This window comes from Oreochromis aureus, linkage group 7, assembly GCF_013358895.1.
Source record: "Oreochromis aureus strain Israel breed Guangdong linkage group 7, ZZ_aureus, whole genome shotgun sequence".
NCBI lineage: Eukaryota > Metazoa > Chordata > Actinopteri > Cichliformes > Cichlidae > Oreochromis > Oreochromis aureus.
The window spans coordinates 22,288,817-22,306,021 of NC_052948.1; the positions used below are offsets into that span (position 1 = coordinate 22,288,817).

At 34.8% G+C, this 17,205-nt stretch overlaps 1 long non-coding RNA gene across 1 annotated transcript in view; it reads right to left on the minus strand.

Moving 5' to 3' along the window:
- The window catches only part of LOC116314012, a 43,721-nt gene that overhangs the window by 1,390 nt on the left and 25,126 nt on the right, over window positions 1-17,205 (minus strand). Inside the window, exons 4-5 of the long non-coding RNA XR_005613999.1 lie at window positions 4,512-4,687; window positions 284-359 (exon numbers count right to left, since the gene is read on the minus strand). This is a non-coding gene — a long non-coding RNA (uncharacterized LOC116314012). The remainder of the gene's footprint in view (window positions 1-283; window positions 360-4,511; window positions 4,688-17,205) is intronic.

The window sequence follows — 17,205 nt, forward strand, 5'->3', positions numbered from 1 at the left end:
CCAGCAACACAGCACAGCAAAATGCGGCGTAATTCTCCCTTTCACAGTATATTTTAACAGTCTTGAGAGTAGAGACGTTTGCTTTTGCTTATGCCCCACCGTTTAAAAAAAGGTCAAATCAGCTGTTTCTAATGAAATTATAGTATTTACAGTTTCCCTTTGTTAGCTAATAAACAGTTTCTAAGGACAGGTTTATGGATAGATTATTTTAAAATGCATGTGGTTTGACAGGATATATATTTACTCCTGTTTTTATAAGATAACATATACAACACATAATCACCTGCCATGTGTGTGTCCAGCTGAAGAGCCACCCATGAGCATGTTCAGCCTCCTGTCCACGTGTGTATCTCATTGTTCTGCAAGAAAAGACATCATATTACAAACTATTACATTTACTGTCACCGTACAGTGGAGTCTTTTTTTTTCTAAGTGAAACATGCTCAAGCACACATTAAACAATGGCACACACACTCTGCTTCATAATAGTAAGGGCCAGCGCGCGCACACACACACACACACAAACACACACACAATCGCATGGGCAAGCAAACATATTTATAAGAAGGAATCCAAACACTTCCACATTTAATATTTATTCCTGTCTGTACCATCGAATCAAAGTCTTACTATTATAGACAAATGAAAAGAAAAGAAAAAAACATCCATTTTGAAACTGAACACAGAAACACACACAACTCTGAATCCTGCATGTCCACAACATGGAGGCACACAGACGTACAGTGTCTGCACTCCCACTCGCACATATGCAGACACACACACTCACAGCACCAAACCCTGCACCTCCTGAAACATATAGCTTTTAAACTACAAAAAGCATCCCTGAACATATAAACTGCTAATTTACCACACACACACACACACACACACACACACACACACACACACACACACACACACACACACACACACACACACACACACACACACACACACACACACACACACACACGCAAAAATCACCCCGGATAATAATGACTCTCCTTCATTACAAACACATTAAAATGAACAGAACAGCAGCTAATTTCTGCCCAAAGCTCTGTAAAAAGTGTTTGTCATAAAATAGTTTTCTTTCAGATATGAAAAAAGAGAAAAAATAAGCTTCACATTTATGCGTCACGCATGTCACACACTCTTTCTCACACATTTTCTGAGCCTACACTGACCACATTTTACTTATGCACACCCCAAAACTACAGTCCACTTTGACACTACAGCACCACAGACCACCTTAAAATAAGCCTCACATTTATGCATCACATGTCTCAGTTTTGTTCAGCAATGTTCAGAAATGCCTCGTAGTGCAACACACAGCTAAAATTAGTGTTTTCTAAATTGTAAAGTTGTACCCAAGGATTATTAAATATAAGGTTATAAGTTTGAATATTTGTCTATCTAAGCTTTTTCTGCTGTGGTTACAAACACACACAAACACACACACACAGATTTGAGCCGTTAGGCGTGTTTACATGTTTACAGTTTAAATTTTGCCTTTAAAAAAATCCAAACCACAAAGCATTGCTCATGTTTAACTTTCAGCCCCACACAGCTACACGCTCATTCTGACATATTTTCAGAGGCTAAGCTGATCACATTTTACCCACTTACACCGTAAAACCACCGTCCACTTTGACACTATGGCACCACAAACTAGTTTTTACCATAACCTTAAAATAAGCTTCACATTTATGTATCATACGTGTCACAGTTTTGTTCATAGATGAACGCCTCATAGTCCCACACACAGGTAAAGTTAGTGTTTAATTAATATAATATTATATATTTATCAATGTTATATGTTTAAATATTTGTCTCTCTCAGCTTTGTCTATTACACACACACACACACACACGCACACGCACACGCACACGCACACGCACACGCACACACATTTCCAGCTGTTAGAAGTGTGTATGCATGTGTGTGTACGTCTAGGTATCTTCCTGGAATTCTACATTTAAATTTTTATTAAAAGTGTTACTTTTTCATGTCCAGCTCTGTGGGAATGAGTGGGTTAATGTGTATTATGTTGCACACACTTTTAAAAAATTTGGAATATATCTACGTAGATGCTCAGAAAGACATTTAGACAAACGCACTTTCCTACACACACACGGACAACTATTGACACTCACGTTTTTGAAGGCATTGACATTCATGTGCATGAAGTCATTCTTACACACACTGTGCACAATTTTACATTTAGTAGCTATATACGAAAGTCATCAGAAACAGACTTTTTACACACACACACACACACACACACACACACACACACACACACACACACACACACACACACGTACATAAACACGCACAGACATACACATACACGCACACAGAATCTAGTAAATTAGAAAGCAATACCACCATGTGAGCAAAATTTAAAAGAGTTTAAATAAACTGTATTTTTTTAAGGTTGGCATTAGCAGTTTTACATCTGCATTAAAAGCAGTTTCAAATTTACATTCAAATTACACAACTTTTTACATTTAATCTGCAGCTTGACATTTCAGAAGTTTACAACATCAGTACAATATCTCAAAATGCCATTTTGCCACGTCACCAGCTCTCACCGTAGCTGCTGTGAGGAATTTTCAAAATGACGCACAGGACAGCAAGCCACCTGGCACCAAGTGTGCGCTAAGGCACAATAATCTCTGAGTTAGGTGCCCACCCTGCAGGTTCCAAACAACCAGACAAACACACACAAAGACACAGTAGAATTTCTAAATACTTCATATGTGAGGTCTCCAGTAAGTACATATATAATGTTAATTATACTACAAGATTGTCTAATATTTGCCTTTAAAAGAATACTGGGTAGGATCTGGTTAACATGTTCTGTCTCAAGTATGATGAAGATTTAGATATTTTTTTTTATTCAGCCAGTTTCTAAAGGTGTCTCTCTGCAAACCTTGCAACTAACCTTCAAAATTAAAATTAATTAATAATCCTTGGTATTATGATACAACAGTCCTACAATAAATCAGTAAATAAAATCAGTACAACAAAAAGTGACTGAAGGTTTAAAATGTTTTAAAATGAAAGATTGGTTTTAGAGCGGTTTAGATTCAGCTTTATCCTGTATTGTATTGCATTATACTGAAAGATGTTTCCATTATTGTGTCCACCCTATTGACATCAATAAACAGAACCATCCATCAGTATAACACAATATCACTTTTTTCCATTTAACAATTTTTATCACAAATATCAAAGTTTTTACATTCCTCATAAGATATTTTTGAGGAATGAATGATTCGAACTGTATCAGAGTGTGTTAGTCCTTCCTGGCTGTACCTTATAAACTGGCAGTTGAGTGTGTAAGCAATCATTAAGCTTAAATCCAGACACAGAAGCATCGGTACAGACTCAAAAAAACCCTTCAGATCATTTCTTGTCAAGACATTTTTACAAATTTAGTAGAAAAAACTTAATCCTGTAGGGCAGAGATGTTTTTAACGTTAAAGGGGCTTTAGTGCTGTTTTTCCAAGAAAGCTGAACTTCTCTGTTTTTTTTAAGTGGTCTTCCCATTATTTTTCATGTCCTAAGTCTTCAATATAGATTTTAAAATTCTGGTGACATACAAGGTTTTTATTTTTTTGTGGTTGAAAGATAAAGAACTCAGATTTGGTATTCTGGAATTCAAAACTCTTCCCTAATTCAGGATCCAAAGTTGCTTTATGGGGTCCCTAAAGAATTGGTTTGATAATCAGAGAATTAGCAAGAGATTTAACCCTGTTTTACTCTATCAATAGCTGATAGAATGTCTTAAAATAACAAAGTTTTACTAACAAGAAATAAAACAAACAAACAAATAAACTCCATAATCAGCAAACAAAATGTCACCTTAGGTCACATTAGGCCGGGGTAGTGTTTGCGCCTTATGCTCCAGAAGCTACTTAAGAGCTGGAATACAATTTATCTACCTGCATTGTTTAATCATGACTAAGTCTCACTCTTTCTGCAGCTTTAAAGAGTCTCAAATATGTTGACGCGGTCTAAAAGGTGGTTTAAAACTGGTTCTTGGAGGTGTACTCAAGCGGGAGCATAATTTCCCTGCATTTACTGACATAAACTGGTTGGTTCATTGCTATAGATGTTTTTTTTTAACTGAGATTATTCCTGCTGTGCTTGTTGGAACTTGACTGGGCTTTTTTCCTTTCCTTGCTCCACCTTTTTTGCTTTCCTTTGCAATTCGTTTTCCACCTGTCTCTGCGAAAACTTGCCAAATGTATTTAGGGTTTACCTTGATTTTTTCTAATTTTTGAAACTGAGATAATTGTTTTCTGAGTTTGTGGTGGAAAGAAGTGACTTTAGATTTTGAGAAATGTAGTTTTCTTCTAAAATTATAACTTCACATTCAATAAGAAAAGATTTCATTCATACTTGAGCAATCACAGGTCACACCCCGTTTACTTTGCCCTGGGATTAGGCCACTCTGACTGGTTCTGAGTGCAGGGGGTGTGGATGTGTCTCACTCAAACCTGTTTAACTTTCTGGATTTTCCGGCGGTGCTGATGGAAACAAAAGTGTTGCTTGATCTGAGTGCTGCCCGTCCAGCTGCTGCTCCCACCCTGCAGGACCCAAGAGCTTTTGTTTTCTAACCTTTTCTTCTTTTCTGTCATTGGTCGTGTTAGTTTCCATTTTCTTTCTTTTTGACCTAAAAATACACACAAAGATTAAAGATAAATCTCGTGCACACACTTTTGAGGGCATCCACACATACTGACCCAAAATTATGTGCAGCAAATGACCAGGCTACAGCTAAGATCCCATAAACATATATCAAGCAGTGGAAAATAAACATGCAAAAAAAAAGAAAGTATAGCTTTCATATTTAACCAGTGCTCGGTGTTGGGACTGTAATTAATGGTAAAACAGTCAGCCTGGGTAACAGGGCTGGGACTCTTTGTTGGTGTGGGACACAAATAGTGGGTGTCCTGCTTTTTCAAGCCCTCCAGCCTACAGGACAGACTGCTCACAGTTCGCCTTCTAAGCAGGACTGATTTTGCATATGCTGCTATGTTACAGTGACACACACACACACACACACACACACACACATTAAGTATTGAGTAAATGTGACAGTAACTTTATATAGTATGTGAGGTACGCAAAATAGTCATGTAGTAGCAGATGAATACAATTGCAGGGAGCAGACACACACCAACTGACATGCACAGTCAGTCTATGTGATGATTTTTATTAGTTTCAGCAAGGAAATACAGATGCACACACACAACAATGATGAATTATAATAAGTGCTATGTAATTCACAAACCATAGCCAGTGATCACTACAAATATTTAAAGCACATCACGTGCATATCGCTTTTGTTTTTTACTCCAAACTGACGACTGCACAGCTCTCACCTGCTGACAGTACTTCTGTTTGCATGTCTACACGTTGTAGTTGAAACCCATCACACAAAAGTATGCTTTTGTGCATCTGAAGATTTAATAGTATCATATATCAACTACATACAGATCTTTTGTGTTTTTTTTCTTGTTTTTGATATATGTATACATATATATACATTTTATTCATGTTTTTTCTGAAACCTAGAACAGCAAAAAACTAAAAACTAAAATAAAATCCTAGCCTGTATCTGTGGATTAAGACTGATAATGTTTTTTTGGGGTTTTTTTACGTTTACTACAATTAATTTTTTTTTTAAATGAGTGTCTCCATTTAAGTTTTAATGTCTCAGTGTGAACCTTAAAGGATGTGTGTGAGTGTGTGTATGGATCCTTGTAGTTTTATTGTCTCTATTATGACAGACGCACACTCACTGCATGTGCATGTTACTTGATGTTCTGTGTATTGTAATGTAAAACCAATATAAATATAACTGTAGTACTTTGCAAAAAGATGACCACAATTTTTCCTCTTTCATAACATCCATTATCTAAAATGCCATCATTTCTAATTTCTGAGTGTTTGATGTCAACCTTTTTTGGAACAGCCTTGCCTTAAAAGCAGAGATGCAGGAGTACTGCTCTGCTTCTCAGAAACTCTGTGCTTTCAGCTGTACAGTCAGCCATTTTCTCTCAGACTAGAGGAGGCTACACTGCTTATGACAGGCTTTTATAGCCAATTTTGCTTGGGAAAAAAAATCCCCCTCTTACATCTAGATATGGAAACAAGATACATGGAGATATGGAAAACAACCACAATAATGACACAAGAGGAGGTTTTTATCCTCCAAGCTCTCATGTGCCTGACTACCAAGCCATTGAGTGTTTGCAGCAAAATGGCTGCCGAGCATCGGGTCCCAATAGAGGTCAAATAAAAAAGCAAGGACTCTAATTTTGTCTCTATGACATTAGAGTTTCTGCTCTTCCGGTGTTCTTAATCTAATAGTCGTTGTTAATCGTACAGTATCACGTGTGATATGACTGAATTCAGAAAACAAGAAATTGTTTTCAGGGGGCAGATAAAAAATGATAAAATCAAACAAGGGACTCACAGAACATTTAAAACAACCTTTTTGCTTAATTAGGTCCGAAATAAAAATGTTTCTTTCTCCATCCACACTGAGACAAGCTTTCTGTAGAAAATCAGATATTACAATTTGACTTGAAGTTTGAAGCTGCAACACTGACGTACATCTGTTCCCTTTTTCTAATCCTTGAAATTATAAAAATCTCCACAAACAAATAAGAGCATTCAATACCTTAAAGGAAATAACACTCCTCCCAGTTTGATCTCAGCACATTAAGCACTGACTTTTTGGTTTTATGACAGAAAAGTTTCTGCACTCCTGATGATTGTTAATAGTCCCACAGTCAGGCACCAGTGTTAAATTAACTTGCTTGAAAGAGCCAACACAGGGTACAGCTGAACTAACTCTTACCTCTTAAGTAAAACCAGATTAATATTGAGTTGTCTTTAACCCCATGCAAGCGTATAGTAGTGTAGAAATGGAAAGTTGATTGCAATTTCTTGCAAGGTCCTTTCTAGACCTTTCATCTACCCCAAAAAACTTTATAAACTACAAACAGCACTCATATAGAACTTATTTCAGATTTTTCTGTCATACATACTGAAGATATATCAATGTGCAGTTTTCTGGGGGCCAGTATCTTGTAGACTGAGCAGGGGATTGAACCATCAACCTTCCAGAGAGTGGATGAATAAGTCTGCATGCTAAGCTATAGCCAACCAATAACTAGCTGCATGAAATTACTTTAAAGTTGATATCTAGGTTCTTTTCTCTCTCTCTCTCTCTGTGTATGTGTGTGTGTGTGTGTGTGTGTGTGTGTGTGTGTGTGTGTGTGTGTGTGTGTGTGTGTGTGTGTGTGTGTGAGAGAGAGAGAGAGAGAGAAAACCCCAAAACAAATTAAAATAATAAAAAATTCACATACATACTCATCCATTAAAATAGTTATGTATTTAGCTATATGTGTAGAATGCATAAGCCTTGACAGAGAATCACAGGTAGGAAAATATACACAACGAAGAAAAAGTACTAAGCTGTGTTGCATATGGTTTCATAGTTAAGTAAGAAACTGAAAACATTTCAAAAAATTGACAGAGAAAAATACTGAAATATGTACCATAGATGGTAAAAAAAAAAAAAAAAAAAAGAGGCTATTGTATAAAAAAGTTTTAAAAAATTCTCCTCAACATGGGTTTGAATGGTGTAGCTCAAATCATCATGTGAGCCTTCAATTAATCCATAAAGGAGACATGATTAAACTCAGTATTCCGAAGTAGGTAAGTAAGCATAGGACTGAAGTTTTAGATTAAAACAGTATAAAATTTGCACAGTGAAGTGTAAAAATCTTAAATCACAGCTGTATAAAATGATCTAAACAGGTTATTCATGAACACAAATGACTAATTATGCTGGAACAGTGCAGGGGGCTCTACAGTGACCATCTCATGTTTTCCAGAGCCTATTACAAACATTCTTAGTTAATGTAAACTCAAAAGGTTAACACATTACAGGATATGTTATGCCAAAGATCCCAAATAACTTTGACAATTGTGTGCCAACCTTGGTAATTTAAAGAAGATAGTGTTATCGAGCATGAAGACAACTATATATCCACAAAAGAACAACAAAAAACAAAAATAATATTAAGAAAACGTGTTGGTGTATAAACCTCTCAGTTTCTCAGGACATCATTTCACCAATGATATACTTTATGTGTCACTGCTGCTGTATTCCAATACATTCAATAAGATGTATCAAGATCTTGTGTCCTATCAAGATGATTAGGACACAAGAGGTTTTCCTTGTTCTAAGTTTGGATAGCTGTTGTTGTTTTGTTTATTGTTTTTCTGACTTATACCCAAGCCAGCAATTAATGAGAGTTAGAGACACTTAACTACATTTGAGACAAAATATAAAGTTGTTTAAAAATCCCGTATTCGTTATTACGTTCAACAGTTTTCCTACAATCAGGTGAGCTTAAAGTTATGTGAAACAGTCAGTATGTGTGAATTCACATATAAAATAGCAAAATGCCCCTTTTAGTAAAGGTAGTGTGAGTATTTGTGACTTTTCATAGCATCTAAAAGATATAAAAAAAGGAGGAAATTGTGAAAATCAGCACTATTATTGCCTAAAAATGGGATTCATCAGCTCTATGGAGCTGTGAGACAGATGAAAAACCTTTTGACTCAGCAAACTAAAGTATGTCATGACAATGTGATGTACGTGCAGTAGCAAAACATTTGATCAGCACTGAATGTTGATCAAATGTTGACCTGTCATTAACAGCACAGAAAACATCTGTCCATATCTGCACAATAACAGGTCCAACATCCAAAAACTTTGCTGTTCAAAACCAATTGAAAACATTTGCTCAACAGTTTTGGTGCCACCTCTAAAAACAAGAACCAGGATAAAGAGCGAGCAAAAAGCAGCTGCAGACCAAGGACAGTCATTTTTATTCAATCTGAAATCATATGATAGTGATAGATGGAAAGCTGAGGCTGAGGCTGAGGCAAGCTTGCAATTCTTACGAATAGACAAATTGAATTGTATTAATTTACTTTCCTAAAAGAATTTGTTTAAGTACAAATTTTCTTTGTTCTCATTTGTGAAATGAACCTCTGAGTATCAAGCGTTTCCCCCTGTAAGCAGAATACATGCAAAAAGTAGTTTTTTTGCTTTGTGTTGTCTTTACCTGCTTACATTTTACTCCAGCTACAGCTAAACATAATCACATTTGTTTTATTTTATGTATAAATTAGATCTTAAACTACTGGACGTCGCACACGTGATGATGCATGTATTGTTTTAATTGTACTTTTTTGACTTTCCAAAAATGAAAGAGTGTCCTGAGTGTGTGATGAGTGCCCAAAAAGAGAAGAGCTCTGTTTACAAGTTTGCTGAGTGACTCAATGTTACCTATAGATTAAAGCAAAGAAAACAATTTCCAAGTAAGCAAACAAAACCATTGAGACGCATTCAGGTACACAAGGATCCATTAAAACTCTTTAGTTTACAAATTTAGCTCCGGCCATATTGGAAAGAAAATAACAGGAGAAGCGAAGCAGCTGAAGAGTTCCCCACAATTACACTTTTCACATAAGTGAAAAAGATGTGGAAGTGAAGGAAAATTGGAGCTTCTGAGAACAGAATTGTCTCTAAGATTCTTTGTATTCATGTGTATTTAATAAATTAAGTGACTGAATTTTTTCTGTGTTCTTATCTAAACATCATATGTGAGATGAACCTTTAAGCAGCTTTGTTTTGTAAGTTTGTTTAAACTTTTGTTTTCTTCTTTACCATCTTGCATCTCACTCTTTGAAAGTAAAAGTTAAAAAGATGCCATAAACATTCAACAGTAAACAAGCCATAAGTCTGGACTGTTGGATTAAATGCAACACTGTTTAGTGCTGTGGAAAAACTAGTGTAGTGAAGATGCTGGGAAAAGACAGTGGATTTAATCTGTTCATTTTCCACATTCCAGTTTTGCCTAAATATAATTATATTTCTTTTATTTATACATTTGAATGCCCAACAGGTGAAGAGCTTTGTTTACAAGTTCACTGAATGTCATCTGTTGTGAAAGGCAAAGACAAAAATCTGCATGTAACCGTCAAGAAGTCTCTAAGTACACAAGAGTCCATTAAAACTCTTTAGTTTGCAAATTTAGCTTCAGTCTCTTGAAAATGAAAATAATAAGACAAGATGAGCACCTGAAGTTAGTCACACAATTATACTTTATGCAAAGGTGAAGAACACATCTAAGTGAAGAAAAATTACTTTGAAGATTGTTTGTATTTATGTTTACTCCTTTGTTTTAATATATTGAAACAGGAAGTTATGTTAAAATCTAAAATAATAAAGCACAGGCTTTGCAATTTGTCAGTTTGGTTACATGCTGCAAATTTAAATTATAATGTTGAATTGCTGATGCATACCATTGAGTAAGACACATATGAGTTTAGCGCTGCGCTGATTCTGTGGAAAGACTGTAGTGGAGTGGCATACTGGGAAAAGACAGTGGATTTGATGTGATGGTTTTCCAAACGCGATCTCTAAATAATTTGAAATTAATTTGTTTTGTGTTATTCACTTTTTTTTATTATCTAGAGTTAATGAAAGTAGTAAACAAGGGGACAATTTCAATTCTATGCTTTTTTCTTAAATGAGTATCCTGACAATGTCATGTACACTATATGGTCAAAGTATTTAGCCACATCTCTTAATCTTTTAATTCAATTGTTTATCACATGTATAATTTATCACATTATCATGACTAGATTTGTTGAAACACACAGTCAAAGCTTAGTTTCTAGGGGGGGGGTTACTCTTTTTTTCATGTGTGTCATAATTTGAGCTAACAGTTGTTTTATACTGCTTTTAACATGCTTTTTAGTGGTTTTCTTTAATTGTAATAAGTGTATCTGTGTAACACAGCTTTTAGTCAAGGAAACACAAACCCTGAATCCTTCTTATTTTAATGTCCTGTCCAGTTTTTCCCCCTGTTTATGCACTGTTTAGTATCACAACTTAGAGCACATCTTTCTGGATCATTTAATTCAAAGTATGGAGGGAGTATGGCTGGAAGAATCTAACCAGGTTAGTCATAAAATTAAACCTGCACATTAGTATCCTAAAACCTTGTGGGGGGCTCTTGGGTGATCTGTGATGATCAGCTGATTACACTGTACTTGAATTTTCATGTCAGGGAGACAGTACAAAAAAGATCAATTTAAATATATAACAAAAGTGATTATGAAGCTGGGGTGGGTGGTTGTTGTTTGGGATACTTAGTCAATGGAAGATTTTGCTTACTGGCTAAATGCATCAAAACATCATCATCAAAACAGGAAAAAGTGCATTTACACAAGAAAAATGAATGAGCTAAAAGACTGTATATACGTCATCATTTATGCAGCCTGTCTATCAATGCTGCTGTGTTCAGACTGCAACCAATAACTACACTGAATGACTACATGAAACTAAAACCAATGATTCTAAAAAGAAAAAGTTTGGTTACTCAGTTTTGTTTTTGGTTTTCTCTCTCCTGTCCAAGCTCTACATTAAACTGAATTGAGGAAAAGTAGAAGCTAAATTAGACAGAAAAATAAATATGTGTCTTAGTTTGACAGATAGAATATTTAAGTTATTTAAAACATCTTTTTTCTTTTTGACACTCAAAAAAGTTCATAACTCACCATAATCAGGTGAGCTTGAGGCAACCAGTGTCAAACCCTCAGCACATAAGAACTCACATTTATGCCCTGAGTAAATTGGGTTGTTTACTAAAAGTAAAGTAGTGCTATAACATCCAAAATGTAGGAAGAGGAAACGTATGAAAAAGAAGAAAAGAAAAGAAAAACAACAAGAACAAGAACAAACAAAGAGCAGCTGCAGCACAGGGACATTTCCACATATGACGTTTGAGATTTTATGAGTGATAAATGGAAAATGGAAAGACAGCATTTTGTGTGTGTGCGTGTGTGTGTGTGTGTGTAGGTGTGTGTGTGTGGCTGGAGGTGGGGGGTGGATCATTTTAAACCACATGTAGCCAAAGTAAATACACTTTTTAAAATGTACCATTTTCTGAATCAGGTCAGCCTGAGAAGATTCTTTTTAAGAATCGATTTTTGTATTTTACATTTTTTGTACTCTTTTCTTTAAATAAATTCATTTTGCAAGTATCCTCAAATTCTCTTGTTCCTGTTTCATCATTATAATGTGTAAATTAGCTTTTGTGTCCCAGCAACTCAGTGTTCACACCTGTGAGCAGGTCTACAGGTACAAAGCTCTGGTTACTACACATATGGTGACTCTAGAATTACCCTTTCTATACTATTTACATTATGAAAAGCCACATGAGTAGACGTTTAGTGTAAATGGACATCTGCTCTGTCCTGTGGAGCATAGTGGAGCGAACATGCTGGGGAAGACTGGGAATTTGATTGATTAATTTTCTAAAATTTACTTCCAACTAAAGGGAATCATAGTTGTTCCATTTTATCTATAAATGTTATATTTTATTTTATATTTTATTTTTTGATTTTCTACAAATTAAAGAGTTTCCTGATAGTGTGATGAGAAGAAGTTTGTTTACAAGTTCACTGAATGACTGAATGTTACCTGTCAATAAAAGCAAAGAAGTCTTTTTCCAAGTAAGCACACAAAACCACTCAGAAGTCTCTAAGCACACAAGAGTCCATTAAAACTTGTTAGTTTACAAGCTTAGTTCCGACCTCTTGAAATGAAAATAACAGGAAAAGCGGAGCAGGTGAACATAATTGTACTTTCCACAAAAGTGACGAAGCTATAGAAGTGAAGGAAAATTGCCTTTTCTAAGAGCAAAATTATTTGTTAGATTATTTGTACTGAAATGTATGCATTGTCAAATACATTGTCCAACATATACATTTTTTTGCTTGTTCTTTTCTCCTGTTTTGTTCTGTGACATGAACTTTTTATTAGAATCTCAAAACATTTTTAGGCTTTGCAAGTATAACTTTGTTACATTGTTGTTTTCCTTCTTGTCTGCTTTCATCTTAATCCTATCCAAGCTCCAAATTTAAAGTATAAAGTTACATTTGTAACACATGCCATAAACAATATAGCAGCGAGTGTGGACTGTTGGATTAGGGCCAGCACTGTTGTTAACCAGCTAAAAGAAATCATATGTTTTACTAATAGATTTTTATCTTAAACTAGAGGAAATAATAAACGCGGCCACCAAGATGTTTGCGCTATTTTAAATGCACCATTTTGACTTTTTATCAATTAAAGTGTCCTGACAATGTGACGAATACCCAAGAAGCACGTCTTTGTACACTTTGTACAGTTTAACACAATATGAACTCATGAGTAAAATCAAAGGAAATATGTGCCCACAACATCCACAAGTAGCGTCCTCTTAAAAGAACAATAAGAAAAACAAACAAAAAACAGATCAGAGGCATCCCCACATAGTATGTGGACACAGTTTAAGATTGTGCAGGCTTGTTACAGAGAGAAAGAAAAAAGTTATTTAGTTTTGTCTGAGTCATCTCAGGCTGAGAAAAGATCATCTGTATATTTACAGAATCATTTCTGCATTTTCTTTCATAGTGTAGAAGTACGTGCAGTTCTTTTTATGTTCTTGTCTCATTACTATGATCTGTAAACTGAACTTTTGTAGGAATCTATAAAGATTTTAATGGGGTTTTTTTTGCAAGTTTGGTGACACTGTTGATTTCTTCTTTGCTTGTGTGCACCTTAGACCCATCCAAGAATCAAATTCCAAATATATGTTAAATTGCTAATGCAGACCATCAACATTCTCTGCACAAAGCATGAACTGTTTTTATTGGAAAATTACAAGACCAAGCAAGCAATTTGAAAAAAGTGTACTTAAACAGTGTGGTATAATAGGCATGAGAGCAGACTATGGAATGAAATACATTTAATCCATTAATTTCCTTACAACTTAGACTAAATAAAATTATACTGATTTTATTTATGCATTTTAGCTAAAATGAGTAAAAAGAGTAATGATGATCTTGAACATCAAATTCCCAGCCCTTTTTCCTGAAGTAAGACCTTAAATCTTCCTGATATTGTCTGACTTGCATCCTAATTGCAAATTAAGACAGCATATTAAGAATACTGTACATGTTTGGACAATTCAAGTCACACTGCTCATACTATGATCCTCACGTGTTAGAAAGATCCGATAAGTTGAAAAGAGGTTTTTTTAAAATATATTTTAATTTATATTACTTACACTATTATTTCCTATGCTGACTCACTGCTTGTTTGCTCTATGCTTAGTGAAACTGTGATGCAGTTTGTCAACTTAAGCATTATTTAATGATTTTTAATCAAAATAATGTTGCTTCTATATACAAATAAATGTCTATTAATGAGGTAATAGTAACATTCTGTGCAAAAAAAATCACTTAATCAAAAAAGGATGGTGTAAAATGTGACAGTTTTTTTGTATTTCCTTCTCTTTCAGCTGTAATGAGTGTATGCATACCTGGCTTTCAGAAGAAATACGTCATGTAGATTTAAGTTTTACTTTTCTCTGTGTTTTCATGTTTTAATGTCTACTGCTGCTTTTGAACTGAGAATCCTTGTTGACCTCTGTGGTTATAAAACTGTTTCAAAAGTGACTGCATAAACTTCAAATAGCATGCTGTTTCAGAGCAAAAAATAATAATTCCTGTGAAAACTGCGGTCTTTAATTGGTATATCTGTGAAATGTACGCAGAAAGCTGGAGTTTTCAAACATGGCTGCACATATAATTTGCTGCTATAGGTAATTTAGTTTTTCTCCTGTTCACCACTTTTCTGTCTACCTTTTAGATGCATGCAGTAATTGAATAATACATTTTTCCCCTCTCTGGTTAAGTGTAAAATAAGACAGAACTTTCATGAACTGTAAAAGCATTTACTTTGTTTTTGTGTTAATCTGAACACATTGTTTTTTACAGAAACACATATCATACTTATCTAAATCTTGTAAATCTTGTGTGTGTGTGTGTGTGTGTGTGTGTGTGTGTGTGTGTGTGTGTGTGTGTGTGTGTGTGTGTGTCTGTATATGTACTTGTCACTATGCTATCGGTCATTCACGTTTATTAAAAATGTAAGTAATTTCAATAAAACTATTGTAAAACTGATTAAGGAAGGTTAAGACTCCTAGATATAACTGAGAAAAATCTATTTTTTTAACTGCAACTTTATACAAGTGACCTTGAGATTTTACATTTCATAGTCAGTCTATGAATTGTCCTTCTAGGTGTGTATCTCGATATTTACCCCACAGTGTGTGCACAGTTACCCTTTTCTCTAAATCCTCTAAATTCCTTCAGTCTAACAGTGAGTCTTCTTCTAGATTGAAATTACAGTCTTCTACATAAAACACAAACCAATCTGTATTAACTCTAAATGTTTAGAATAAATATAACATTTAAATATACTGAAATCATCGGATTGCAGTAAGGTCTTGCGTTACTGTCTGAGTGAAAAGTGATCGAGGTAGGTCAAGTCCTCCTTAAAACAATGTTTTTTTCACTATTATTTTTCCCATATATTTACTTTGCTGCTTCTAGTAACATTAACCTGTTCCTCTCATATGTTAACATGTTCTTTAAGAGGCTCAAAACAGGAACATTTTGAGAGTTAGCGATCAGTGAGCCTCGTGGTGCCTCGTTCTTTAGCTCCATAGGATTTCAATGCACATAATTTTTAGGTTTTGATTAAACTTTAGTCGAGGCCTCATTTAAAGTTAGACTGTAAATTATTTCAAATTGAATGTTTCAGAGAATAATATTTTCATGTGGTTCACACATATTATATATAAAAATTTTACAAGAATTGATCCTAAATTTGTTTGGCTAAGGCCTGTGGCCTTTGTTTCCTGATATTACACTAATGGCTTTTAAAATCTTTCACATTGTTCCACCTGAACTTATAACTCCAGAACAAATAATACTGGTTACATCTGTGCGGTGGCAGGTAAGTGAATTTCCAATTAATCTTGAATGTATATTAACTGTCTCTGTTGTCTGCTCTTGGGCCTACTACTGAAAAAAATAATATGTCCCACAAAGCAACATTTACAGTAATGGAGGACATAACCTGTAACAAGAGCAGAAATTATTCTCGCCAAACAAAACTTAAAATCAAAGATTAAGATTTGCTGTTAATAAATTCACCTTAAAGTTCTATATTTTCTTTTAGGTTTACCTTGACTAATTATACATTTTGGTACGTGGTGCACGCGCGGTAAAACTCATGAAAAGGCAAAGTTCAAAATGTCTTAAATGTGAAAAAATTGCAGCAATTTCTAGTTCTGTTGTTTTTCTCTTCCCAAATATTTTTTAGAACCATTATAACTATAAGAAAAAGTCATATGTTGTTTTTATGCATTAGTCCTTTAGGTTTTGAGATAAAATGTACCCAGAAGAAAACTCAGTCAGGAGCCTCTAATTTTTGTTGCAAGTGTCAGTGAGGGAGTTTTAATGAAATATTCTGTGTGTTGCTTTAGCTACTGATAGTGTTTTTTGAGGCAAATATAATTTTGTGGTCTCTGAAGGAAAAGGCCTCATGTGGACTCGGTTTATAAGTAAACTCACATTCAAAATGTTAAATACATCAGACAACACATGAATTACAATAAAATGGATGTGAAACAGTTGATGGAAGGAATGTAGTTGCTGGATGAGTTGTTATTAATAGAAAATCCACGGAAAGATTAAACAGTAAAACAGCAGCTACGTATTTTGTCATGTTTGTCATCTGTGCTTTCTTGTTTGGAAGAAGAGAAGTTATAGTTATGAGAAAATACAAGCATACATTTTAAAAAGCGTATTTACTTTGGCTATATGTGGTTTAAAATGATCCATCCCCCACCTCCAGCCACACACACACACACACACACACACACACACACACACACACACACACACACACGCACACACTGCTTAATCTTTTTTCTTATCCTTACCTCAAACACTTTTATTTAACTTTTAATTTCATAAAAATTAAATCTTTGAATTTTTCAAAGCTGTAAGCTGTAAGGGATCACCACGTTCACAAAATGGTTTGACGTCTGCATTATTGTAAAACTCTCTGATCAGTGTTTCTCTTCACACTCACATGCTGCTTCTATAAGTTGCATCAGACCTAAATTGCTTTTTCCGCAAATTCCAAAATAATGTTATTTGGTAGTTAGAAAAGGGGTTTTATAAGAGCTTAAC